The 15,474-nt window shown below is 37.6% G+C and overlaps 1 pseudogene; it reads right to left on the bottom strand.

Annotated features, from left to right (window-relative positions):
* Positions 1–15,474, bottom strand: part of LOC139771491 (insulin-degrading enzyme-like) — a 42,881-nt pseudogene that overhangs the window by 20,554 nt on the left and 6,853 nt on the right.

Raw genomic sequence — 15,474 nt, 5'->3', positions numbered from 1 at the left:
CGTGATCACAAATGCGTTCTCTCCATCCGATTCCTTATAAATCGTCCCGATATCCCGAAAGGACCATCTCGGCGCGTCGTCCTAATGTGGTCGATTGCAACACAAACGCACCGTCGATCGGCTATTAAAGATCGCGAAAGAGCGAAAGGAGGGAGAGTGAGAAGAGCGGCAATCTATTCCAATTTAACACCCGAGTCCGTGGCATTAAATAATCGCTATTGCCTTCGGTGAGACTGGTCCCCCCCTTCTCCTCCGTTCAATAATGGACTTTTATCCAACGAGCTTGTACTTAGCGTACGAGACGGGCCTGGGCGGGCCAAGATATTACCGCCGGTAAGTCGGCGGTGTTGTGACAGTAAAGAGCTCGAAATAAATCTTGGTTACAATAATTTCTTTTGCGGCCCGCGGCCCACGACGCGCATAAATCAAATATCATCGTTCCGCGCGAGCGCTCTCGCGCCGCGCTTCTCTTCCTTCTTTCCCATAGTCGTCCTCGATTCCGATGCACTTGTATTCGCCCGGGAATGCCACCCGCACCCTACGTTCGCCAATGCGAACTTCTTTCTTTCATTCTTCCTCTCGTCGCAATACTTTTTAAGAGTACGATCGCTTTATGCGTATTTGACGACTTGCGTGCCGTACACTTGAGGGGGTTTCGTTGTCGAAAGTCGCTCGAAAAAGCATATTTCCAAAGATTCTTGATTATATTATTTATTTAAAGTGTTAATTTAGACTCTGGAATTTCTTATCCAAATTATTGATAAAAGACTATTTCACGAAGAGTGAAGTTTCCGGTAAGCTGTCTCCGACGTATTGACGTATGATTAATTTTCATTAACATAATGGACTTCCGTGGAGGAATGTAATAAGATCAATGAAAAATTGAAGATAGTTAAAATTGTTCACGTTCATCGTGCGATCACCGCGAATGGAAGTGCTTTAAGAATCGTAAATTATGAATCATGTCGAAGAGTTCTTCGGCAAATCCGTCGTAGAATTTGGAGACTCGGTAGTTTTACAATATTAACACGCGCGCGTACGCACGAAGCAGAAGCGCAGGAATGGCTAATCTACCTCGTTAATATGTACTTAGCGATATAATTATTGCATCCGGTTGTACATAATGCAGCGGATATTCGGAGCAACGCCACGAGAAGTTAGGACGATAAAGCCGTTTACAAGCGACGGAATTAGTAGGCTTCGTGTACCGAAGTGCCTAACTATCCTAAACTTCATCCTCCAAGAACATTAAGCGAACTGGTCATCAAGTATGTAAACATGACCTACGTCACGCGAGTAGACACTGTTTAGCGCAAAATCAATTATTTTAATAAGGTTGGAATTCTTAATTCTTTATTTTTAATTTAAATTTTATCGTAACTCGAGCGTAGGGGGGAATTTAGGTGTATAATTATGTAATTTATATAACCCTCAGGAGCGTATATCTCTGAATACGAGATAGGCAATCCCGAGGTATTCGAGCTACCCAATGTCTGGGGGTGTAACTAGGACATACGCGAACACAAAAAAAAAGAAAAAAAATCATATAACCTGTAGGATAACAATATTTCTATAAAAACAGATTATTCAAAATATAAAGTATTATATTATCGTTGTGTTTTTTTTTATAGATTTTACTATTTGTCCTTATTATGTACAGGTCTTTAAAATTCGATACTTTTGTGATCAAAGATTCTTTCTGAATCTTTCTGATATAAAAATATTAAGCATGAATTTATCAGGCGGTATTTATTATAATTTTATTCGTGATAATGTTGAAAAATTTACATTAAAATGTGTACCCTTTTGAATACTAAATTTTTGCGTTTTGAGTGTTTGAATGCACCGGTGATCACGATCGGATTAAATCATGCGTCCGGAACAATAATTTGCAATCTTTCAAGATGAGGCAGTCTCCTGTTAAATAGCGAGCGGCGATTTAATAATTCTTTCGATGGGAGTAGCCGGCCAGCGACACAATCATGTTGAAAGTAGGTTTCGCCACGCCGGCCCTCGAATTCGATCATGAAATCGCGTTAAAAGGCACTTTAACCGGGCGACTCGATTTTCCGGCACAAATGATGGCACCCCGTGTTCTTCCGCTAACGCCGACGCGCTATTAGCTCAGCTAATTTTCTATTAACCGTACCGGCGAGCTATATTTGCAAGCCGCAGTCTATCTCGAACCCATCTGCAACAATCTACGAGATCAGCCTGGAAAAGAGAGAGAGAGAGAGAGAAGGAGGGGAGGGAAAAAACGGGGACGCGTAAGAGTCTTAATAAATTTGCGTTAGCGTCCACTTTCCTAAGGGCTGCAAAATGTGAAACTTGTTGCAGCGAAATTGGCTGTTTCGTCACTGCGACGAATCGATGAATATGCGTGAGATGACTTGTTGATAGCATCCTGTTAACTAGTTTTCAAATACATAAGTGTAGTAATAATCAAGCAAAAAAAAATTAAAAATATTTAGCAACATCAGCTATCAATATACTTTGCTCCAGCTCGATTTTATAATTGCCGTGCAAGATGCGCGAATCTTCTTTTGAACATTTCTCAATGTAAAATATCAAAGTTTTTCGTATTATAATGTTAATACTTCTCTCGAGATTTACTGAATAATAAGCTCATATATTTAATTCAGAGAATATTTTTGCTCGCGATTTCATTCAGAGTTTGTTGGCGAGAAGCATGTTATCCCGCAGACTATCAAGATAAACTCGGGGAGGTCGAGAACGTTTTGTTTCCCCTGTTGATTTTCCCCTCTTTCCATGGTATGTTATCGCGACGGCAATACGAAGCGACGAGCCAACAAGGGTTAACCTAATTATTTAGCCGGCCGAACTCCTTGGCCGTGGAGAACGAGTGTAACTATTCTGCCAGATAGTACCCACGGGACGTAAACCGTAGGGGAAGATGCTGAGCGAAGTCATGCTCGTATGCGAAGAGTGTAGAAGAAATAGGATAGAGAGTGTGGGAGAAAAGAGAAAAATAGTTTGCCAATATTAGACAGTATAGATAACTTAAATAAAAAGTTTATTATATTATTATAGAAAAAGATGCCACACAATTTTTTCGAATTCCTCCTTGATCTTAGTAATATGATTGAGATGCATTAAAAATGTCTAATTATTTACAATTTTCTTTGATATAATTATACTGTATTTGTTATAAATATTAGTGCCAGTTATAGTCAAAGAAGTCTCATTACTGACAAATATTAGTGTTTTTCGAATTTAATAGAAACATTCTGTCAGTCTAAAATTGTTCTAGTCCTTACTACATTTATGTAGTATTATTAGATATTTAATAATATCGAAATCGGAAAATTAAGACGTTATATAAGAACAAATTTGAACAAATTTTTAAGAATTTTTATTTTACATGTTCATATTTTGTATATAACAATTTTCTAACATTAATGAATGCGTTTTTGCTTGTTTTTGCGTGATTGAAAGAATTCTATTTGAAGGATTTCTCTAATTGCCGATTATTATCTTGCCGTTAATTGATCTCTCGTCACATTGGCCGAGTTGCCAATGGAATTTCCCATGCACGGAGATTTCTCTTCCAGTATATCCGTGAGCCTGCGATATCACGGCGACTGATTATCGTAAATTTCGTGCTGCCTCTTCCGGGAGATCCCCGAGGTTATTACGTCCGGCAGACTCTCCCTCAGGGACATGTCCACCAGGCATTTCTTGGAAACTTTGGATCGATAACGAGCCCTGTGACTGTGCCCGATAAATCGGAGATTCCACCGGGGTAGTGTTGCAATCGTTTAAGACTTTAGAGCTCTAATCGTAAAGTAGCGGTAAACCTGTAAATAAATTGTTAGAATATGAGCGCGATAATAGGATGTAGAAGTATACAAGATCCTTAAATTATTAAGTTTCCATATATGCAGTCAGTATTTTACAATCAAGAAATACCTTTAAATATATTCAAACATTAATTATTTTTACTTATAGTGATTTAGGCGCTTAGTTTCGTAGCAAGCTATCTAACGGCGAAAGTTTACTTCGGTCTGCGGAATTATGACACGCTCGTAAAAGCATTAACGAAAATTCCGAGTGAACATTAGAGAGATTCTCGACTCCTGTTAATTCTTCATTCAGATGAGAATTCAATTTCCCATTACCTAGATCGTCACAGACTTTGCCCACGTGCTCTTTTCCCTTACTTTATTTCCATTCTATCTAATCCCACGCGATTTATTTACGCCCCAAGTTGGATATAGAATTGCGAGCCGGGGCGATTCGAGTTCCCGCTAATTTCTTTCTCACAAGCGGAGACACCTTGCGCAGATCTGCGTTACCTGCTCTTTGCTAAGCCCCCGCTAGGCCCCGTCCTTAATGGGCAGCCATACATTATCGTAAATGAGGAAAGTTGGGCGCGGGATAGGGCGGCAACGGAGGGTTGCCCACGCGGCGCCAGCTGCAGGACTGCGCAGCTTCCAACTTCATAACCGCCGGCGAGATGGCCCAAACTGGTCATACACCCCGAAATTTCCAAAGTGCACACCCTAACGTTCGAGGCGCGCGCCTCTTTTCTTCGTCTCTTCTTTCAGTGCCGTGCGCGCCGAACTTTGCTCGTTAAAGCCGCTCGATATCGAACGCGTAAAAAGGATAACGAATGTTTCGGTCGTTAACTCTCCGGCGCGTTGCAGGGATCAACGCGATCTTGTACGCTGTATATAAAAGTTGTCGACACACTGTTTTGCTGAGGCTTTTATTTTATTTTCTCTCTCTTTCTCTTTTCGTGTTTATCAGATTATTTGAAAACTTATATTGCGGAATTTATAATTATCCCATTAATTCTGCTAATACAATAAAGATTTGCATTCTCAATGTACTCTTGACATTAAAATAAAGGTCCAGACGGTGCATATTCTACGGAATTTACACATTCCGGAAGCACATTCGCCGCCTACAAAGTGCATACCGCGTAAAAAGCGTGCAGCTATAGAGGAAAAGAGAACGAGAGAGAAGAGAGATGCTGGAAAACGTTCCTCAATGAGGAAGGTGTGGCATCGCGGTGCAAAGTTGCCGGCTTAAAAGAGCGCAAGCGGCGTGGCGTTCCATCGCGCGCTTTATTATAATAAATTGCGCCCGTATGCGCATATTCGTATGATTACACGCGTGCCTGTGTGTACGCGGGCGATATAATAACGGCGGGACTGTAATACCCCGCGCTTCTCTAAGCGCTCGTACGAAGAAGGCACGTACTTGCGTATACATGCTCTTCCATCACGATCATCTCCTCCGGATCCCGGTCCCTATCCCATCCTCCTCCCCGCCCTACTCTTGTCCTCCGTCTTTACGCTGTAAGAAGGATCCGAGATGCGCTCAGCCGCCATATGCCGCATGTCGGGGGAGAGAGAAAGAGAGGGAAAAGAGAAGAAGATATGGCCATTAGCTCGCGATTTCTACAAGATCTTATATTGATATACGTCTAATAGATACCGTCCGCTACTGCTTAGCCCGCCGCTTATGCCTGGAAATTACCGGTGGGATCTTTCCCGCTTCATACCCAGTGATCTAAAAGTATGCGCGTATTCTCGGAGCCGTACGGCAAGTTGGAAGGATTTCGGCAAACTTTGTTCTCCGCGGAGCTTCATTTTCTGACGTGATGGAATTGATTTCGCAACTTTGTTTCAACGCTATGCATATATAAATTATTCTTGCGCGGTTATTTATTATATTTTGGTACGTAGTTATAGATTAATGTAATTCCAAGTCTGCCGTTTCTCATAGAACTTATTGTTAGATATTCATATAGTTCTATAAATGTACGTGAATGACGTACGTGAATGCATATGATTATAGGATTTTAAACGTAGTTACGAATGTTCCCAATGTTACGAATCTCCGTGTATTTGAATCTATATACGAGATCGATATTGTCTGATCCAAATGTGTGAATGTTTTTTTTATCCCGCAAATACCATTGACTCGCGAACATTGAGATATGATAACGAGGAGGATCCATGACAGCTGTGTACAAATTTTGCCCGGAATATCCGGTCAAGTGAGACCGTTGTAACGGGACACCCTTAGAGTGAATACAATGCTCGCGTGTAGCTTCGCCCCAGGCCAGAGCAGAGAACTACCACGTTTCACGATGCCATTACGATTTGCCCGAGCGCTTGTCATGGATATGCTTGTGAGGCTGTTGAAGAAGGTGTTGCTCAATCTGCAATACGCGTAATAACTTGTAATACACCGATTAACGATTATTTCTGCGAGTTTCTTTCGAACCTCAGTATACAATATTTATAATATCAGTTTTATTAAATATTTGTTTGTTATTTATACTTCTAAAGTTCTTAATTTATAAAGAATTAGGGGAAATCCTTAAAGAAAATATTAATATATTTGAAGATACATGTATGCGTTTTTGTGGATCTGTAAACTATGTGGTTTAAATTTATATTTAGTAAATTGTATATATTATAATGTGTGTATTAAGTTCAGTAAAATTCAATGAAATTAGAACATTATAGGAATATGTCTGCAGCTCCCGCAATTATTTAAATTTGTTTGCTGTGTGAAAGTCACGTGTCATAATGTTTTTTCCGTCACGTTTTTCGAATGTGTGATCTACGGTACGGTGTTACAGATTATCGGACGTGCGGATCTCCGTAAGGATCCAAAACTCCTCTTAAATCCTTCCGGATTTCACTGCAAGATACCGTTGCTCTTGTTCCCGCGTCTCTCATCGCGCGCGCTTCGCGCCTTTGCCGTGAGTGGAAATCGGTTCCTCTCCGTCTCCGGGTCTAGCAACTTTAATCTCGCACCAAAATCGATGCGCTCTCCGCCGTCGCGTCGTCCCGACAGGACGACGGGTACATTGATTTACCTCGTGAGCGACAGGTTTATTACTCCGGCGCGTGTACGAGCGCGCCCGCATGAATAAAACCCGAGTCGTACGACTCGCCGGGATTGATTCGGGGCCCTGGCGCGGCTCTTCTCGCGAAGGTGGAATCGGCCGTCCCGCCGCGGAAACGCGCTCGTATAACTCTGCCCCGGAGATCCCGAGATTGAATTCCTGCGTTTTTCCAACCCCTTTCTTAAGTCGCCCGTAAAATCCATAATGGTAACGTACACGTATGTATACACGCCGAGGCTGCAGCTACTGTTTTCGTCTGTTTCTTTCACGATTTTCTCCGCCGCGATAAAAGTGAAATTGAACGCTCGAAGATTCGCGACATCGTCGCAGTCGCGATGTTTCTTTTCGGTAGGGAATTGTTTAAATAATATTACGCGAAATATTCGAAATAGTAATTGTATAATGTTGACATTGTTACTGAAGCCACATTGTTCCCCAGAAAAATTATTTTTTATATTCTTTACGAATATATTTTATTGTTACTGGAAATTGTGGATGAATGGATCGTATTCTATTTTTAGCATTAAATCTTGGGCTTTAAATCTAAAATTGGATTTTCACTAAAGGCAGATTTCGGTATAAATGCAATTTAATTTTCCTTCAACTACATCGATCTTCGTTTAGAATTGAAGGTACCCGCAAGCGTGACATCGCACCTCGCCCAATGTGCGAGTCGCGCGACTCAACGAGGAATAAAACCGCGGGGAACTTCTCGCGTGCGGACGAGCAGATTAATTTCGGCGGCGAATTTCATATTCGGTGCGTCACGGGCAAACGACTCTGCCAGTACCGTATCACCATAGTGTTCAAGAGGTGGCCCTGACAGTGACACGCGCGGTCGCGGCGGAAAAGCCGCGCGAAAATCCGCGCTTGATCGCGAGCGCGAGCGTGCACCGAGGGCGGCAATCACGTCGCCGCAGTTGAAATTGGCATTTTGATTGGGGACGAGACAAAAATTGCGGTCGCTCGAGGATACACGTCGCTGTTGAAACGCGTTCTTCAACGTCGACGTTTCGCTTCAAACGCAGAGATCTCGACGTTTAAGCTGCCGCGACCTACTTATGTGACTTTCGGATCGGCGCGTATCAATAGCAGACGGTACTTCGTATTCAAGAGCGCGGACATCGCTGTGACATTGCGTACGACGTCGCGTCGTACGTTTCATACTTGGAAAAATAATAAATTGATCGACGATGAGTTAGGAGAGATTTGTCTTGATTATAAAATCGTATTTGTTTTCAAACGAAATTATTGTTTAATACATATAATGATGTAAAAAAAACTGACTAAGAATTTATATTAAGGTCTCTTTTCTCTTTCTTTTTCTTTACCGTTGTTGTAACTTCTTCCTATGCTATTTCAGACAATGCAAATTTTTAAATGTGTTTTATATTTTTTTCTTACTTAGGAAATTGCAATATCAATATATGTTTTACGATATAAAGGATGCGCATTTTACCAGCAGTCCCGCGAGACGCGATAACGAAGCGTCTGCTTTCGTCGAGATCCTCTTCGGGGTTCGTTGATCGTTCGACTGCATCGACAATCGCGACTCTGGCATACGAGTATTCGAGGTGAAACGGATCGCCCGGAGGCATTCTATCGGGACCCCGACGTTGACTCGTCGTCATCGTACATCGCCGTTCGTGAACGTCGATTGCCCGCCGCGACGCACGTTGATTCGAAGCTCTTTCGGGGCTTTTCATCGCAACACTTTCGTCTAGGGCTCTTTGTGCGGTTTAAGGGGAACCTCGCGCAACCCAAGGCAATTCGCTCCGAAGGTGGTTTCGAATTTCTTCTCCCTCCTCGTCTATGAAGCGCCGCCCGGCTCTCGCCCTCCAACCCAATTCGAAATCCGTTTCCTCCAGGAGAATCGTGGGCGCCGCTCAAAGGCGACCCGACCTTCATCGATTGCCGGGAAAAGTTGATCCGGGCTTTTCCTCCTTTGAAAGCGAGCGACACCTTGCCGCGATCATCAACTGTATTGGGTAAACTAAAATGTTACTTCTGGCACAAGTCTCCGGTCTGCGATATTTAGAACTCGGAAAATAGATGTCGATGATTTAATGTTCATTATGTCGAGGAAAAAGTCAAAGTTACGGATTGTAGGTTGTAATTTTTATGAGGTCAGATCGGGTTGCTATAAACACTTGAATCTGCAATGTAATTAACTGGCAGTCTTTTATTGGAACATTTTTATTGGTTGAGAATAACACTAATTTACCAAAGTCGCGACTTTGCGAAATTATTTATTGTCTCGCGTACTTAAATAATAACGATGGTGAAAAAAAAAACATCTTGAAATACGACTGCGAATGATGTCGAGAACGAGACTTTTTGTACTTTACGAACGAGGAAAGATCAGCCGGTTAACCAAGCTAACTGTCGGAGACAGGGATATCCCGCAAAATCGTAGCAACTCTTTAACGATCCCTGCGGCGCTTCAATTAATGGGACCGGCAATTATCTGTTATTTAAATGAGACCTTTCAGAAACGATCGTGTTCTATACTCTGATTACAGTACAAAAGCCATGAGACTATAAAAATTTAAGAATCTTTTTACATAAAGTAAAATAATGTAGGATAATTGAAACATATTGTCGGATAATTAACACTATAACAATGCAATAATTTTATAAGAATACAATTCATTCGCGTACCGATAAAATTTATTGTTAAATAATTAAAAATTGAGAAATATTTAAAAATTAAAATTATTTAAAAAAGGAATAATTAATTTTGTTATGTCTGATAATTATTGTTGTATTTTTCTATTTATATATAACATAAAGCATATTATTATTTGATTCTGTTTCATTCTTTATAAAATATTTAAAAAAAGGTTTGCAGAGTATAAGATATATTTAATTACAATATTTTAACCATATTAATTTATTAATTTATAATTATCACATTTATTACATTATTACAATTATTATTAGAGGAAAGTCCCCTATTATGAGACAGGATCCTAATATGAGATATGTTAAGCTAAAAGGCCCTATATAGGCCCTATCTGTTGATCCCACCATGAAAAAACTCCGCCATCTCATATTAGGATCCTATCTCATAATAGGGGACTTTCCTCTATTATTATTATTTACAGTTAACAATTTTCTTTATTTAATATTTTACAAATAATTTTTTCCGGTTATTTTATGTTATCTTTTGGAATATTAAACTTTTTGGAACTTATTATTTAGAATTGTTCATGTAGCTTCTAATCTTTTAAAGAAGTAAAAATAGAGCGTCAAGTGTCCGTGCCCATCAAAATAGTTATTGGGCGAAACAATGTTGTTTTAATCTATTTTTATTATAAAAGCAATAATATATCAGATATTGCGCTAACTGAGCATGAGTTTATATACATTATAAAATTTAATTCTTTCATCATACTTAAGAGAATAATAAAATATTTAATGCAAAAGAACTTTGTATTAAAAAATTGTGTTTATCATAATATTTAATTCTTTTATTACGCGTATTAAAAAAATTATTAACAGAAATACTTCGTCCAAAAAAACTTGGCTATAGACTTCTAAACGTGTGCGTGTGTAAAGTTTATGTGAATGAAGAACGAATTTGATTTAAATGTGAATGAATAGATATCTGTGCGAAGCAAATTCAAGATAGTTTACCTGATAGAGACCACGCTTTCTTTCTTTACATGAAACATTCGCATATTTATTTAGCACAACGCTAAGTTTTTTCTCTGGAAAAATTAAAATTTTCTAGATGAGATTTGTATAAAGCTTGCAATGCGAATAATTTTTTATTCGAATACAGTACATACTGATCATTTATTATTTTGAGTTAAAAGATTCAATTTTGTATCAAGAGTGAAAATTCTCGTCGGCGAAATAACCCTTCTAATCGTCGACGATGTCGCCCCTTACAAGGTATCCAGGATTCTGCACCTCCTTCCCCTTTTTCTCGACAGTCTGTTGCGACTACGTCCGGGTGCAAAGACGGAGAGACGCGGCAGCCTCATTTAAATAACAGATAATTGCTGGTCCTGTTAATTGAAGCGCCGCGCGCCGCGGGGATTGCCGGGGCAGAAGAGTTATCCAAGATTTCACGCGCCGCCTTTCCGCCCCCATCGTTGTTCTCCACCTCTTCTTCCTCTTCCTCATCGCCGTCGTTGTCGTGTCTTTCGTTGCGCGCTCGAGTTAGTTAATGCGGGGCTCGTTTTACGACGACGAGTGTATATGCTTTTGTCGTCAGCTGCGACGCGTCTCGGCACTCATTACGCCGCCTCGACTTCGCCTCAAAGCATCGTCGTCGTCAACCGTGTTACTATCGAGAAGCCCGCGAATGCAATAACAGACTGACTTACGCCGTTATTGCATAGGATAGTTTTTTGAGATCTTTTTATTTTTGGTCAACTGCTGCGCATGATTCCACTTTTCATGATTTTGTATAAGAATATGGAACACTTTCACATACAACAACAATTTAAATCCGATAATAGTGTAATATATAATTAATAAAAAGAGGTATTATATATTTGTATACATACGTTAATAACTTATGTATTTGTTTAAATATGAGGGACGTAGCACAATTTTATTACATTTGAGAATTGTATTTTCTCTGGCTATCGCAAATGTAAATAAAGTTATTAATAAGGTTATTTGATATCGCAAAAATATCTTTATTGCGCAATTTAGAAGTTATATGACATCAAATTGTTAAATTATAACATTTCATAGAAACATAATAGATTCGAAAATATTAATACAACGAAGATAAAATAAAGATAATGATATAACGAGCGATGACATAATTTACAGAAATGACTTTCTGCATGTATCACGCGGTATTTAATAATGTGTATAAATTATACATTATTACTTACTAATTTAATATAGGGGAGACTGGGTCTGGTTGTGACATGCGTTTTTGACGGCTGCTTGTCCGGGCTCCTCTCACAAGAACACCAGCGCCACTAGCTCGCGCGGTATGTCGGCCGACACTGGCGTGATCGTTTATCTCTTTCTAACGTTACTATTAGCGTTTTCGGTTTAGCTACCGTTGGCACTGTAACAACCTACCCCTGTAACAACCAGCCCCAGTCTCCCCTACAATGATTTCAGTTTCATAGAAAGCAGATAATTATTTTACTGTTTTATGCGTGAACAAGATTTGATACAGAAAAATATCGTAATACTAAAAGACAGAGAAAGAAGGCGAAAGAATTAAAAGCTAGCTTCTCTTTGAAGAAATAACGAAATACATTATAACAAACCAAAACCATTATTATATCATTTCTTCTTACATCTTAGAAGAGCATCTTATAGGGTTTTCTAACAAAGTTTTTGTTATGCGGTTCTAGTAAAGGATATAAACTTTGACTTTGCTTAAATGACAATAAATCGTCAAATTCTTTAGTTTCATTATCAGATGTAACGGTAATTCTTCTAGATGTATCAGACGAATTCATTTCCACTGCCATAGCCATAGGCATCACATGTACCGACAACTTTCGATCAATGCTATATATGTTTTCCTAACGGATATTATGTATTAAAAATATTAATAATTTATTATCTATCAGAATCACTTCTTTAAAATATTATAGGTCATTTAAAAAGAATCATATTTTAGTTTTAAAAAACCATTTGTTTTTTACTATAAAACCTTTTCTTTTCAGTTGAATGATATATTCCGCGTATAAAAATAAGTGGTTACCCCAATGAATTCCAGTAATTGTTCCTGCGTTATCATCTTTAAGTAATCTACTTCAATATTTACTTGATCGAAATTATATTCTTGGCTTTCAATTTCTTTCCAATATAAAGAGCATTGACTAGTTATCGTATCGGGTGCCTTCAAACGTGATGAAATTAGACCATCCTTGTAGTTGTCAAATTGCTCTTCTGGCATAGTAGATATGAGTTTCTGAAATGTTGTTATTGTGATAGTAACGATATTTTAATAGAAACATACTCCAATTACTATGCCACAAAATAATTGGAGTGGTATATTTTTTAATATGATCATCATATTAGAATATTGTGTGAGATATTAAAAAAGAAGATGTTGTTATATAAGATCTTATATTACTTACATACATAGAGTACATAAATGACGTGATTTCTCGTTCGACATTTTTTAGGCAATTGTCACCTTGTACTACGATTTGCAAATATTGCGTTCCGTTCATTGTACATATATCACTAAATACATAGCCTAATTGCTTCTCGGTTCTTAAGATATCGAAGCACGGCTTTTTAATAATTTGTGCAAAGAGCGATAAAAGCACATTTGACTTCGTTGATCGTAGACCAGTTGCGTAGTACACTATGGTACTAGAAGTTTTCTGCACTTTACTTTCTTCTTCAAATCGAACGTGGCAACCTACAGTAATTATACATCAATACACAACACTTTACGTACTATGTCATATAAAAAATATTAATTCACTAAAAAGCAAATTTTAAATTTCTGGAACAAATTGTAATGCTGATAAAATAACATTAATAATACATATTTTTTCCTATATTTTTAAATACTTATTTTTTAGGTATATGGATTAAAATAAAATTTTTTTTTAATTATTATTATATTTTTTATTTCGATAATAATCTTAATAGTAACATAAGACCATTAGAATAAACAATAAAATATTTATATTAAAACTATGTTCCATAATATTAACTGAAATTTTTTAAGCATATAAATTTTTTTAAATTATTATAAATAAAATTTGATCTTGTCGAGCTGTTATCATCTTCTAGTTTAATTTCACGATACAATACTAATTGCTCTTGCAACAATGGTATTATGTGAGGCATAGTTTTTAAATTAGACTCAATTAGTTCATCTATATTTGTAGCTTCCTTTTCAGTCACGTTACCATGTATTAAGCACTTTACATGCATTTCGGTGAATAACTTTTGTATAAAGTCCTGAAGTTTATCGATACTTAGATCCATATATCATAGAAATTTAATATATATCATTAATAAGTAAAATAATCATTCTAAAGACTAAAAACAATTTTTAAGAAGGAAAAGAAAATGATTTTTAACAGAAAATATTAGTTCTCTCTTACACTCGCAATCAGTAAATTCTAATAATTCATCGTTAGACCAATGTTGTTCTGTAGTGCGATTCTGTAACTCGTTATGAGGTATCGACTATCGTTGCGCAGATATTTTATATGGTAAAAAAGCTGCGCAATTGTCGTTATAGCTCATAACGACGGCATAACGAGTTACAGAATTGCACTACTGGGGCGGCAGTGTGGTCTAGTGGTAAAGCGCCAGACTCGTAATCTGAGGAACCAGGTTCGAGTCCACTAGAGCCATGGAAAGTTTTTTCCGAAAGCTGCGCCCTCCGTGCAAGATAGGCCTCTTGTGCGGAGCAAACTGGGCTTCGTCTTTCGGAAAGAGACGTTAAGCCGTTGGTCCAAAGGGTTAAGTGATTATATATATACACTTACTGTTATTCCATATTTCGTACGAGCAAGTTCCCATTTTAAAGAAGTTCTATTTACTGTACGTGTATATTCATATTTATGAATATTAGCTATATATTCTGACAACAGTAATTCAATATAATCCATTGGGTGTTGAAAGGGTCGTTGTGTAGCGAAATTTTCCAATTCCCTGATATACTGTAAGCCATTTCACATAAATAATGGTTTTAATTAAATTAATGTAATTGATTGCATTAATTATACGTACCTTTTCCTTTAGGATTTTAAACCTTTCTGGATTAATCTTAAAATTTATTATTTGGCCCATGCTTTTTTCTAACCAAACACGTTGCTTGTCATCGTAACCATCTATTTTCAGCTAATAAAATAATCCGTTTTTCTTAATTATAATTTTACATATGCTTTTATGTAATACATTAAATTGATGATTATTTGTAAAACATTCCGTAAACTTTATTATAACATTACAGTAATATAACTGGTCATATTTACGAGTAACAATAATTATTAATAAGAAATAAAATCCGATTTCTTAATAAGTAATATTTGATGTACATGAAGAAGCATATGCTTAAACGTTAATAATATTAACAAGTTGAATAATAATTTATTTGAATAAATCTATATAAATAATATTATAATATTTTATATAACTGTTATATAAATTATATATATAGGGGAGACCGGGGCTAAAAGGTCAGTTTTTTTTCGGAGCCGATTTTTAACAACAAAATAAATAATTGAAGTTAAATGTGGTATACCACTGTAAAGAGTGAACCTTTAGCTACAAAATTTATTAAGGAAATTTTTATCTACGTCGCTTTGTTTAACCGGTATAGAGCAAAAACGACAACGGTGCAAAAATTGAAATCTCAAAAATGCCGGGGTTTAAGCGTCACCCCCCCGGGGCTGATCAGTCACACTGCATTTTCAATACATATACGTACAGCTAATCCTGAAAAACGATAGGATACATTTTAATAATTGTTTTTTAAGAGAAAAATATAAAAATTTATTTAAAATTTTTATGCGAAACATTAAAAAATAATTGTTTTACCTAGACCTATTCCATAAAACAATTTAGGCACGTGAATACAGAGGTTAACCAAATCGTAAACTCCCCAACGGCACGTCATATTG

This window comes from Temnothorax nylanderi, unplaced genomic scaffold, assembly GCF_030848795.1.
Source record: "Temnothorax nylanderi isolate EJ_2023f unplaced genomic scaffold, tnyl_v1.0 TNYL_tig0040_pilon, whole genome shotgun sequence".
NCBI classification, from domain to species: domain Eukaryota; kingdom Metazoa; phylum Arthropoda; class Insecta; order Hymenoptera; family Formicidae; genus Temnothorax; species Temnothorax nylanderi.
The sequence above is the reverse complement of the archived record's forward strand: the minus strand, read 5'-3'. Positions and strand labels throughout refer to the sequence as shown.